General features: G+C 44.0%; 1 protein-coding gene across 1 annotated transcript in view; it reads left to right on the forward strand.

Annotated features, from left to right (window-relative positions):
• The window catches only part of LOC147626822 (uncharacterized), a 58,279-nt gene that overhangs the window by 44,290 nt on the left and 947 nt on the right, over nucleotides 1–13,042 (forward strand). The gene's annotated exons all lie outside the window — the stretch shown is intronic.

Below are 13,042 nucleotides of genomic sequence, written 5' to 3' on the forward strand. Positions count from 1 at the left end.
GAATAAAATCTGTCTCGGTCTTGAGTACTTCTAATAGATTCCTTCGCAACTTGTAACATTTCTTGCATATCTTGCAAAAAATTACGCGCTGCATCATGCTGAAGTCCTGAGAATCCTACTGTAACAGGTGATCTAGGTTGAAAACCATACATAAGCATGAAAGGACTAAAACCTATACTCGTATGCTTAGTAGTGTTATAAGCAAATTCTAACATAGGAAGATAATCCTCCCATGAACTCTGTCTTTTGGATACATATGCTCGAAGCATATCCTCCAGAATCTGATTCACTCTTTCAGTCTGGCCATCAGATTGAGGATGATCTGAAGAACTCAAATTCAAAGTTGTTTCCAACTTCTTAAAAACAAGTTTCCAAAAATCACTCGTAAACTTAGAGTTCCTATCACTGACTATGTCCCGCGGTAACCCGTACAATCTAAACAATTGCTCGATAAACTGTCGTGCTAATTGCGTAGCTGTAATAGTCTTCCGGGTAGTATAAATCTAGCCATTTTTGTCAAGCGATCTACCACAACCCAAATAGAATCGTGGCCTTGATGTGTTCTTGGCAATCCGGTAATAAAATCCATGGAAATACTTTCCCATTTATTACCTGGGATTTGCAAAGGATGCAACAACCCAGCCTGTCTAAAGAGTTTAGCTTTATTTGCTTGACAAATTTGACACTTGAGAACATAATCTTCTACATACCCTTTCATTTTTGGCCAATAAAAAGTGTGTTTCACTAACGATAATGTCCTGTGTACCCCAGGGTGTCCAGCAGAAGGGGCGTCGTGACACTCCTTAAGAATCTTGGACCTAATGTCCGAGATCTGTGGTACACAAATTTTGTCATTACGGAATAGTAAACCATCCACTGGCCTCCTGCAGCCTGAATGGTAGGCTGTTCAGTCATCAAGTCTTGGTCAATCAATGAGCTCCCGTCTTGGATCTTTTGCCAAAATGGACCAAAATAACTATCAGTCGTGCAAAGCCCTCTCAATGACTGAAATAAGTCAGTAGAAATCTCGTTGAACGACAAAGTATTCACCTCTCTAATTCGACTAAGCGCATCTGCAACACTATTCATGGACCCTTTATGATAACGAGTCTCAAAATCAAAATCTTGCATTAACTCAGCCCAACGAGCTTTCCTTCCTCTCAAATCATCCGCATCACACACATACTTGATTGATTGATGATGAGTCAATACCACAAACTTGGAGCCATATAAATAATGTCTCCAAACCTTGAGAGCGTGAATCATAGCATAAAGCTCCTTCTCAAGGGTTGGCCAACGAGATTGAGTGTTGTCTAGCTTTTTACTTTCAAAAGCAATAGGTCTACCATCTTGAAATAAAGCAGCCCCGATGGCATCGTCATTGGCATTAGTTTCAAGAACATAAGGCCGACTAGGATCGAGTAATGCTAAGATAGGTGCTTCCTTGACTTTATCTTTCAAAAGTCTGAAGGCCATATCTAAATCGTTATTCCAAGTGATAGGCTGATTTGACTTACGTCCACGACCTTTCAATAAGTCGGTCATCAGTAGTGTGAGCTGAGAGTACTCCTGCACAGATTTCCGAAGAAAAACAACAAAACCGAGAAAAGAACGAAGGCGTTTCGCTGTTCGTGGTATAGGCCAGTCCAAAACCTTCTGAACTCGGTCATAATCAATGCTCAATCCATCTCTAGTGATCTTGTGTCCCAAGTAAATGATGTCTGTTATAAAAAACTCACATTTACTTAACTTAGCATATAGTCGATTTTGTCTTAAAATAGATAAGACAATCGTGAGGTGTCTAACATGATCCTCAAGACTACGACTATATATCAAAATATCATCCAAGAACACAACCACAAATTTTCCCAAATGTTCACGAAAAAGATCGTTCATCATTTGCTGGAAAGTGACTGGAGCATTGGTTAATCCAAAAGGTAATACGAGAAACTCGTAATGGCCATACCTAGTCCGAAAGGCAGTTCTTTCGACATGTCTTTCATGAATACGTATCTGGTGATAGCCAGTACGTAAATCTATTCATGAAATATTTCGTTCCTGCTAACCGGTCAATCGGGTCATCTGATCTAGGGAGAGGATAACGGTTCTTAATTGTTAGCTTGTTCAATCTCTTGAAATCTATACAAATTCTCCAGGTGTTGTCCTTCTTTCTTCTAAGCAACACAGGTGCACTCCAAGGTGATTTACTTGGACGGATCTGGCCCATCCTCAGACAATCTTCGAGTTGTTTAGCCAACTCATCTTTCTCAGCTTGGCTCATCCTGTAAGGTGGAATACTAACAAGATGAGCACCAGGGATCAAGTCAATACGATGATCTATTGCCCTTTCAGGTGGTAAGCCCGATGGCAGTTCCTTAGGAAATACATCTTGAAATGAATCAAGTATCTTTTGTAATTCTTTGCTTTCAAATACACTTAATTCATTGACATCCATAGAAGGTATGAGAAATGAAGAAAGTGGAATCAATACACAATGGAAAGCGGTATACAAAGAAGAATCCATTATATTTCCAAAATCAACTGTATTTACAAGAGGTCCCTGAGAGGGATGTATACAATCACCTAAGATACTATGCTGGGTGTTTCTATGTTGAAAAGAAAAAGTATGACTAGACCACTCAGTCCCTAATAACAAGTCTACATGTTCTAGGTGCATAATATAGCATTCCAGAGTATCTTTGTAGTCCTGAATCCAGATTGGTAGCATCTCCACCTTTCAATCCCATACTTGCCGACCCGCAGGTAGGCGTGTCTCATAGGTATGATCGCTGGGTGTCATATCAAGACTCAATTTCTGCACAAGTTTGTAGTTAACAAAGTTGTGTGAGCTGCCAGGGTCTAGAAGAATGTGGATTCTATTGCCGTTCACTTCTCCATAAACTCGGAGAAGATCATGCAAGCCAAAAACTTTAGAGTTGAACAAACAATCAGAACATGTACTAGGGCGAGAAAGTACAGTAGCTGACGTACCTGTCAAAGACAACTGGTTGGCTGCCTTTGGCTTGGGTCTTGTATTGGTCTTTGCACCCTTTTGCTTCGGGCACTCGTTATGCAGATGAAACAACGTCCCTCCTTCTTGAGCTTCAAAGCCTTAAGGAGTCGTTTCTTCTTCGCTGGTGTCGAAGTGGAATTCTTCGAAGGTTGGTCCGAAGACTTTCCTTCAGTCGTTGGTGCAGAGAACTTTCTTTTGTGCTTGTTTCCCTGCTCGGTAACGGGTTTAGACTTGGAAGAGACCATTGTATCATCATAGATACGAGTTGAATGAATGGCCTCGTCCAAAGTTTTGCATTTGTTATTTTGAACCTGTAAACGGTATGAGTCGGGTAAACCGGCTACGAAGAACCCCAAAAGAGTTGTGGGATCCATCTTCGTAGCTTTCATCTGCAAGTCCCTAAATTTCTGGAGGTAGACTTCATAAGTGAGGTGCTGCGAGGTCATGGTCAAAGCTGTAAACTCGGCAACAACATCATAATCATCCTCTTTCTTGAGGAATTCTTTCTTGAAGACATCTTTGAATTGTGCCCAAGTCGTTGGCTTAGGGTTGAGTTCCTTCCACCAAAGCAAAGCTTTGCCTGAGAGGAAACCTGCTGCTAATTGGATCTTTTTCCCATCGTCATATGGATGGAACTGAAAATGGACTTGCCACTTATGTAGCCAAGTGTCCACTATTTCCTTGGTACGCTCCTTGTGCTCGCCCCCGAATTGTTCTGGAGTAATGTTGGGGCCTAGGTAGGTTATCGGTGGCTAGGATTCATTATTATTAATATTCCATGATTACTGGCTATTTATGATTGAATGGTTAATTATAGCGGCAGTAGTCACTATATAAGCGACTTATGGGTTATTGAGGATATATTGTCATACTTGAGACAATTGGTTTGTGCTTGGACCATAGTAGTCTTACTCCTTTCATGAACATGGCGGTTCACAGGTGGCCTTGGCGAGGGTCCCTTAGGACATGCTTTGGTGGTATGGGATGCTAGGGCTAACTGGCTTGGCTTGCGGGGAGTGGTTAGTCCCTGGCTCAAGGGAGATTCTGGATGGAATCTACGGTTTGTATGCATCCTTCTATGTTTCTTTAACCTTGTGTTTACCTTGTGTATCAGGTGATCCTTTGGCAGGGGTCTTACATTGGGCCAAGCTTGAGGGTTCCACCAGTATTGGTGTGAAGCGTGGAGTTCTTTTCTTCTCCCCCCCCCGCTCCCATGATTTAGCGCTAGCCAACTCTAGTCGAGCACCTTCTCTTTGTTCTTCATGGTTTCCGAGCACTTTTCAATGAGAGAAACTCTAGCAAGAGCAAGGACACCACCTTCAAGATGTTTTTTTTTTTGGTTTCCATGCAATAGAAAAGCTCAAAAACTGAATTTTAGGGTTTTTGAGAGCATTTGAGGGCTTCTGGTAGCAGGTCATAAGCTCTATACCTATCGGTCGTACAATGTCCAGACTCTGTACAGGTCATCTCTGATTCTGAACACTTGTGTACAGCTCTGCAACAGCTCGTGATGGTGCTTGGGAGCTAGGGTGAGAACAAGACAGATATGTTATGTGCTATCGTGACTAGTGTCACTAATTCCGCGATGACTTTACTACATCATGGTAAGTTCTTAAGAACTAGTATGAGACAAGGAATCACGCAAGGATACAAAATCTTGAGAATTACCTTGGATCAAAAAAGCATTTTGAAGGAGACGTAGCAAAGCAGTTCATATTGCGGACAAAGAATCTACAAAATTAGATGGCAGCGGTGGGGATCAATGAAGAATTGGCATGCACGTGTATCAGAGTTTTACCCGTGAAGTATGACAGTTTGGTGACCTTACTAAACACGTGGTGCATGACCCGCCTCTTACCCTTAAGGAGTTCAGTACAATGTTGGTTGTCGCCTGGCTCATATGAGTGGTGAGAGGGAGGTGGTGGTTGGCCATGCACACCCACACACTACCAAGTGTGTGGGCAGCCCTTGCCAAATATTTTGGACAGCCTACACTTTCTTAAATGAGGCTTGGACACCCCACACCATGCCATAAGGAGAACGCTTCATTCGAATGGTGGAGGATGCCCATCTTTAATGAAATACCCAGTGCCCACATTAATAGTGTTCACACACACTTATTAACGTGTGTGAACACAAGGACACACTTATTAATGTGTGTGAACACAAGGAGCCCATAATTTTGGCCAAGTCCGAAGCTTGGCTTATGAGCTAAATTCTGGCACAACTTTGGAACTCTGCAAAATGCCAACCACTAGTCAGCACACAAGAGCACTCTCACGTGGCACTGTTGGGTTTTATTGTCACCAGCCTGGACATTTCCGAGTATGAAAGGGGTTTGGTGGACTCCAAGATGTCTAAATATTTGGAAAGTACAAGCTTTGGGAATGGGGGATTATCCTAGAATACAAAGGAATCACACTCCTAAAATTTAGGAGAGTTGCTATTTTTGGCCCAACTCCGATGGAAATTGTGTTCGCGTCATTACATCTGGAATTGAGCAGATACCAAGAGTTGGCAAAGTGCCTATGAGAGAATGTGGGATATTTTTAGAGGGAAGGTTTATGGAAAGACCCATCTCTTAGATTGTTACATGTGGCAAGAAAGTGGACCAAAGTGAGACAAGTGGCCTAACACTTGTTCGAAAGTGGACCAAAGTGAGACAAGTGGCCTCACACTTGTCACTTCAGCTTTTGTGTGACTCTCCACTTGTCATCATAGCCTTCTCTTTCCATTTTCACTCATGGGAGCCCCAAATCTATAAATTGGAGCCCTCTCTCTTCATTAATGGAAGCTCTCTTGCTGCACACTAGCCTCTACCACCGTTACAGGCTGCCCTAATGATGGCTACTTTCTTTCTCTCTCTCTTGAAGGTTACCCATGAAGAATACCGATTGTTGGGGACTGTTTTGGGGGTTTCCATCACGAAGAAATACTGAAGGCAAGGGTATTTAATCATTTACTATGATTTCTAGCCCTTGTACTTATTGTACCATCCCTTGTACTTATTGTACCAGCCCTTGTACCTGCTGTACCAGCCACTGTATTGGCTGTACAAGCCCTTGTACCTGTTGTACCAACCCTTGTACTCGTTGTACCAGCCATTGTACCAGCCGTACCAACCATTGTACCTATTGTACCAGCCACTGTATCTACTGTACCACCCTTTGTAGCGGCTGTACCAGCCACTGTACCTACTGTACCAGCTGAATGGAGAGCTGAACCTGTTGTACCAGCTCTATTGCATGAAGACCCGTGGTTTTTGGGGAAGAATCAGTACCCACCCGGAGGTATATGGATTATATTGTTGGCTTGGCATTTCTACAGCCTGTGTTCCGGCTTGGTAGCCTCGTGTTGGGTTGTGTTATGGCATTTGTATATGGATAATCTGGCATCTCTCGTGGCGAGAGTAAGGCCCTCGAAGCTTGTACATGATATTATTCTCCTTGGGTAATAAAATACTTTAAAGGGGGGGTCGGCCCATTCCGGCCTCTATGTGGTGTCACATGTGCAAGCTCCATTTTCAGCATTTGTGGATGTTTTGTCCAGCTTTTATGTTTTATGCAAAGTGATGATGGATATGTGTTAAGGCTGTGGCCATGTTTAAGTGTTTTAATATGCATTGATGGTATCAACAAGTGTGTCAAAGGCCCTAGTCCCCCGGGTCATCTGTGAATTACATTTACACATCATCTCATGCAACACAAAAAATACTAGAGCATAATTACATCATCCCTGGCTGGTTATGATCAGCCTCTAAACCCTTTGTGTCTCCTCAAGGCATAAGCTGAAAATGACTTGCAATGAAGTCTCCTGTAAGATACAAACTCTGTGCTTTACATGCATACCACTAAGCATGCATAATACATTTGCAGAAAAATGCTATCAAAGTTGTCCATTGGTGCTCTTTGTGTTCATGGGAATAATCATAGTCGCAAGGGATGGGAACGGGAACGGGATGGGGGACGGCCGTATGTAGAGAACGGGGACAGGGGTAGGAACGACACTTAAAAATTATTGTTGGTGCCACCCACTCGGCTTTACAGGCAAAGCTTGCATGCCCATGGCTGTGCACAGCCTCCATGAGGGGATGGGGTGTGATTGACCTCATCCCACCATGTCCAGCCTGTCGTCCTTCTACGGGAAGTTGGAACTTGAACTTTGAAGTGCCGCCGCCACGTGAGGAGGATGCTATGGATGATGGATGCCTCCCTGTCACTTGATAGCTTGAGAGAGAGAGAGAGAGAGAGAGAGAGAGAGAGAGAGAGAGTGAGTGAGGCTTGAGCCTTGAAAGTTGAGCGAGAACTTGAGTGTGAGAGTGGATGGATGTGTGTGTGTGTGTGTGTGTGAGGGAGAGTGTGTGAGTCTTGAAAGTTTAGAGGCTAGAGCTTGCTTGTGTGAGAGCTTGAAACTTGAGACCTTGGCCCTTGATGCTTGCCGCTTGAGGGAGAGAGAGTGTATGTGTGTGAAGCTTAAGCTTGAAGTGTGAGAGGGAGTGCATGTGTGTGTCTTCTTATAGGGAGGGAGGCAAGAGAGAGGCCAAGGCCCAAAGCCTCAAAGGTTGAAGGCCTATGGGCCAAGGCTAAAGGCCCACGAAAAGCCCCCCCCCAAACGGCCAGAAAAAAATGGTAAAAAATGTGACCGTCAGCCGTCCCTCACAACCGTCCCCTCCTGGATCTGTCCCCGGAACGCCGTCCCTTGTGAGGACGCCCAGCCGGGGACGTCCATCCGTCCCTGTCCCAAAGTGTTCCCGGGACGGCGTCCCCCCGTTCCAAGGGTCCATCCCCTCTGTCCCCTGTGACTATGCAAATAATGCATAAACCTGTGCCTGTATAAAGTTCAGCTATGTCCGTTTGACTACGCATCTAATGCAAACATAGGTTTCTTGTTATGCAATAGCATGTATAGATGCCTTGTCTTTACCTCTCCTGCACATAACCATGGCCCATTGCATGCATATAAACTCTTGTTGTGAGGACAGCCGCTCCTCTGTCCTTCAAACACGATGGCTTAGCGAAGGTACGATCACCATACTTGCCCTTTACTATGTCCCCCCTCTTGATAAGGTAGACAAGGGCAAACTGCCTCGATCTTGCATCAAGATTCTTAGCTAAACCTAAAAAGGTAGAAACTCTTGCTCAACTTCAGAATTCGCAGCAACTTGCTTACCTTTTAAAACTCTTTGACCCTTGAGATTGTGGTGTCGTTGTTGAGCTTCATGCTGCTGAATTTGTCACCGTTCTCAATCTTCTTCTCCTTGACCTCCACGGCCTGCATGTGGTGTCCTTCATGCAAGGAATGGTGTGTCTTATTGTCAAGATAAGCTAATGTGTACATAGTAGTGATCAGGACCGTCTTCCTTCACCAAATGGTAGGCTACAATCTGATACCAATGTAACAAGCCCAGGACAAACAATGGGGCTTTCTCACTATTGTTCACATTGGTTTGAAGCGTGCAGTGCTTCCCTTGTCTTGGTCATGGGCGGTGGTGCCTTGTCATGTGCACACATTGACATGGGTAATATCAAGAATAACCAGTGATTTGGGCAGCAGTTAAACATTAGTTTAGGGCACTACCAAGGCTCAGAGATATGCGGGAGAATCCCTACTTGGTTAGGACAACAGTCGGCCACGTGGACGAGAGCATGCAGGTGAAGTCGGGATGATATTTATTTGTGGGTTTTGTCCTTGCTGCTGGCCGACATCAAGTCGGCCTGTTTATGGGCATATGAGGAGCCTATATAAAGGCTAGGCCCGGTTTTATGTAATAACACCGGTTAGGTGTGAATGTTCCTGGGCACCATCTCGTGAACAACAAGCTCGTCAACACTTAAATATGATTCATGAACCCACAACAATGCAACAAATAACTGAAAGTACACAACGTCGCACAAGATAATACTACAAAGATAGAGACTGCACACCACCACTGTGGCCGCGAACGGGCCTCCCCTGCCCTCCCCGCAATATTGTTGTATATTATTGGAGTATTTAATTTGTGTACAAAGTTCCAAGGGTCTTCCAGCGAGATATTCCATGCAATGCAAATAATGAATACATGTTACCCAAACAAGTATGTGGTCATGGTGTAGCGTGTTATTGCCAGACTTGTTGAAAAAGAGTCAAAGTGACGTGGCCACCAGCCTCATACATCTAGATCTTAGTGAATGTGTAACTGTCGTTCTGAGACCATGCATGAACATGCACTCTTGTACTCATTAAGTGCCCACACATTAAAGTGGCCACAAGGTGGGTTTAAATGACCAAAGAGGGTGCCAGAGCTTGGGCTGCCCACACATGGCTCTTGTTTCTCAGGCACAACCTAGTGGGCGGTCTAGAAGTCTAAATGACCTAAGGTTATAAAACCTTTGCCCAATATTTAAAGGGTCAAACAAGATACTTACCACCTGTTCACATGCACAAACCATGTCAAAATACATGGCATTCGCACGGTTCACGGGTGGGTGTCTCTTGCTCTTGAACTGGACACATCATAGTAGGCAATCACATGAAATCAGTTTCAAGCAAGTAGAGATTCATGCACATGCATAATGCAATGGATATATCTCCTGTTTCTTGGAACCTGTAGATATTGAGTCTTCCCGAGCACGGAACTGGCTTAGTTCGAAACCTACAACTGGTTCCATGTCCAGGCCACACTACGGGTGACATGATGCATGGCCTCCTGTAGGTGATACGAGTCCTGGCCTTGTATGGGCGACACGAAGCTCCTTGGCCTCCCGTACCTTGGCACGGAATAGGGGAGAGCCACTTGGCTAGCCAAATGGTGACATCCCCCCGGCTAAACAGTTGTCCTCAACTGAAAAGCTTCTAAATATGCATGAAGAACCTGTCGGTAATCTTTGAAGTAGTCTCCAACCTATTTTGGTTCAATAGGCAAGTAGTTCTTGAACTTCACAAGGTATCGCGTGGAAATCTTACCACTAGGTAGCTTTCTCTCCTTGTAAAACACAATCTGCTCAGGTTGGAGAACTTTCTCTAGCTCATCAACCTTTGGTGGTGCTTCTGTGTGACAGGCTCTTTTGGTTCTACCCCCACATACTTCCGCAATAGACTTGCATGAAAGGCATTGTGAATCCTCTAATGATGAGGCAATGCAAGCCGGAAAGCAACATCATTGATATGCTTGATCACCTTAAAAGGTCCGTAATACCTGGTAGGGAGCTTAGGGCTCTTGGCCTCTTACGGAGTTTTTCTTTCTTAAATTTCAGCAATACCCAATCACTCTTTGATCTCCACCTCTCTTCTATGCTTGTCGGCAGCCCTCTTATGCTTATCCTATGAATGAGCAATGGCTTTCTGCACGTGTGCAAAGGCAACATCAAGATCTCTGACATACTCATCCACTTCAAAGATTTGATCCTTAGTGTGTAAGATGGGTTGCAGTATCACTGTGCCACATACAATCTCAAACGGGGCCTTTTCCGTGGAGGCATGTGTTGTGTTGTTGTATATAAACTCTACTAGCGACAGATACTTCTCCCGAACTGTTTTTTGATCTCCAACATAGCATTTGAGGAGATCCAACACATCTGAATTTGCAGCCTCACTTTCCCATCCGTTTGGGGGTGATAAGCCGACGAAAATCCAACTTAGTGCATATATTGTCAAATCGAGCTCTTGTAGCATGCAAGAAGTTGATCGTCGTAACACGCAACAAAGCCTTCTTTATACCCGTGAGTTTTTGCAATTCCACTTAGAGAGAGAGAGAGACTAGAAGAGAGAGAGAGAAAGAAAATAAGATTCGACACAATATTGGGTCCCAATTTACTCACTGAAGCCCCCCCCCCCGCCCCCCCCCCTCCCTGCAACAAGCAGGAGTATTTGCTTATATTGATCTTTGGAGAACTTACAATGTTTATGAAGGATGACTGAGGACTGCCAGATGCAAGGACGATGTAGACCCAACGCAGGCTAATCCGGATGCTCTCCAAGCTCCTTTGAATGGCACTTCAATGACCATTGTTCAACCCCAAAACTGAGGGATGCACATATGCTGGCTGAATGCTGAAGATGCCCTCGTGAAGCCTTGGCAATGCTTGGAACCGATCCTGATCTTGCTGATTTATGCTGAATACCTGAATGAATGAGTGGGAACTGAAGTGCCTGTATTTATATGGTCCTAGGCTGCTGGTCAGCTAGTAGTTGTTGGACAGAATTTAGCATTAAATGCTAAATAAATGCTGTGCTTAATATTAAATGCTAGATCTAATGCTGACCTACTTGCTTGGGCTGCCTGGATGGTGAGTAAAGCCGGCTGATTGCTGCTCACAATGGGGCCATGGCATACGACAAAATATTCCTAAAAAAGGTAATTCCTACTGATGAATGGTGCACTGATGTGGAGCCAATGTGTCACATAGCACTCCAGTGCAGGGTGCATGTGACAACTGTCCAAAATAGACTTGTGGCTCAGGCATCTCTATCCTCCACAATGGATGTAGGCATACCATGGTGTTTGAACACTTGTGCCACAAATATCTTGACCATATGCTCATGCTTAACGGTCTTTTTGACCTGTAAGAAGTGTGCTTGCTTGCTAAACCTGCCAACAATGGTCCAAATGACATCATTGCCTTGTTTAGTACGAGGAAATGCATGGTAAAGCCATTGCAATACTTTCCCATGGCTGCGAGGGAATAGGCAATGGCTGAAGCAAACATGGAGCCTTTTGCTTGTCAAACGTAGTAGGAATATATATAAATGTATGCACGTGCACGTGCACATGGCGTGTGTGTGTTTATATGTACACACACATACACACACACAGACACGTGTGTGTGTACATATACATGTGTGTATACATACACATACATATAATATGATAGTTGAGAAAGTGGCACAATGGGTATTGTCGAGGCTTAAGTTAAAACTTGCGTATTGGAAGCTCTCAACGTGGCTCTTGGATGTGAGATTATGCATTGTACATTCAGTGATCATTGCCTTTGTTCAATTCCATTTGCCATTGCTTGTTTGGAGAAAGAAAGATTTGCATGCTTCCATGTCTGAAGCTTTGGAATTGTTCTGGAAGGCCAAGACAAATAAATAGCCTTGAGATTGTTGCCACAAAATTGTCTTTGTTCACCAAAGATGCATGGTGGTTTGAATATTCATAACATTCACTACCATGTTTGGCTTGAAAAGCTACCATGATTCCAATGTTTTTTCGGCAAGAGCAACCTTGGGCAATTATGCTTGCAGCTATGTGTACAGGAATGAAAGCCTATGGAATTTGGGTGAATTCACATTGGGAAGCGGTGTTAGGCCATTTTGAGGGTCGCATTGTGGACTGTCCATATGCTACAAGAATGGTGCAAGATTGGAAGACTGTATTGAAAAACGTCAAATGGGTGGGACATGATTCTCCAATTGGTAACTCTATGCGACTGGAAAGTTTGCATCCGTCCTCTTTGTTTGCAGAACCGCTAACTATGCAAGAGCCACGTAAAGCATGCTTTTTAGCATCCCTGGGTATACGCACGCTTTAGGACGTGGATGATATAGGGAATGTGCTATCCTTTCCATAGGCGTGCAGTAAACATAACTTGGGTCTACATCATAGACATATATGGAGAAAGATTAAAAGGTTATTGCAGCCATATGAACCATTGCCTCCACTGGTTGAAAATGATAGGCTTCATGACTGGAAAGTGAAAGGGCAAACTGAAAATGCAAGGGGATTACATTTGGATAAGATAACTGCAGCTAACATGTACAATCATTTGTTGCCACCACCTTGGATTCATGCACATGGTAACATTCTATGGGGTATGCAAAAGAGTGAAAGATGGTGGAAAAACAACTCTAGAGTATATGGAAAAGTAAGCTGCCTTTAAAGGAAAGATTGTTTCTTTGGCACTACTTCGTGGGTGTCCTCCTTGTTGCAGAGATGATTGCTAAAAGACGAATAGCTGGAGCCACCTGCCGTAGATGTGGAGCTCGGTCTGAAACTGTTCCACATCTGTTATGGGATTGTTTGAAGACAAGGGAGTTTCTTCGAAGATTGGC

Source organism: Cibotium barometz, chromosome 21 (genome assembly GCF_041138505.1).
Source record: "Cibotium barometz isolate CiBa-2024 chromosome 21, ASM4113850v1, whole genome shotgun sequence".
In the NCBI taxonomy this organism is placed as follows: domain Eukaryota; kingdom Viridiplantae; phylum Streptophyta; class Polypodiopsida; order Cyatheales; family Cibotiaceae; genus Cibotium; species Cibotium barometz.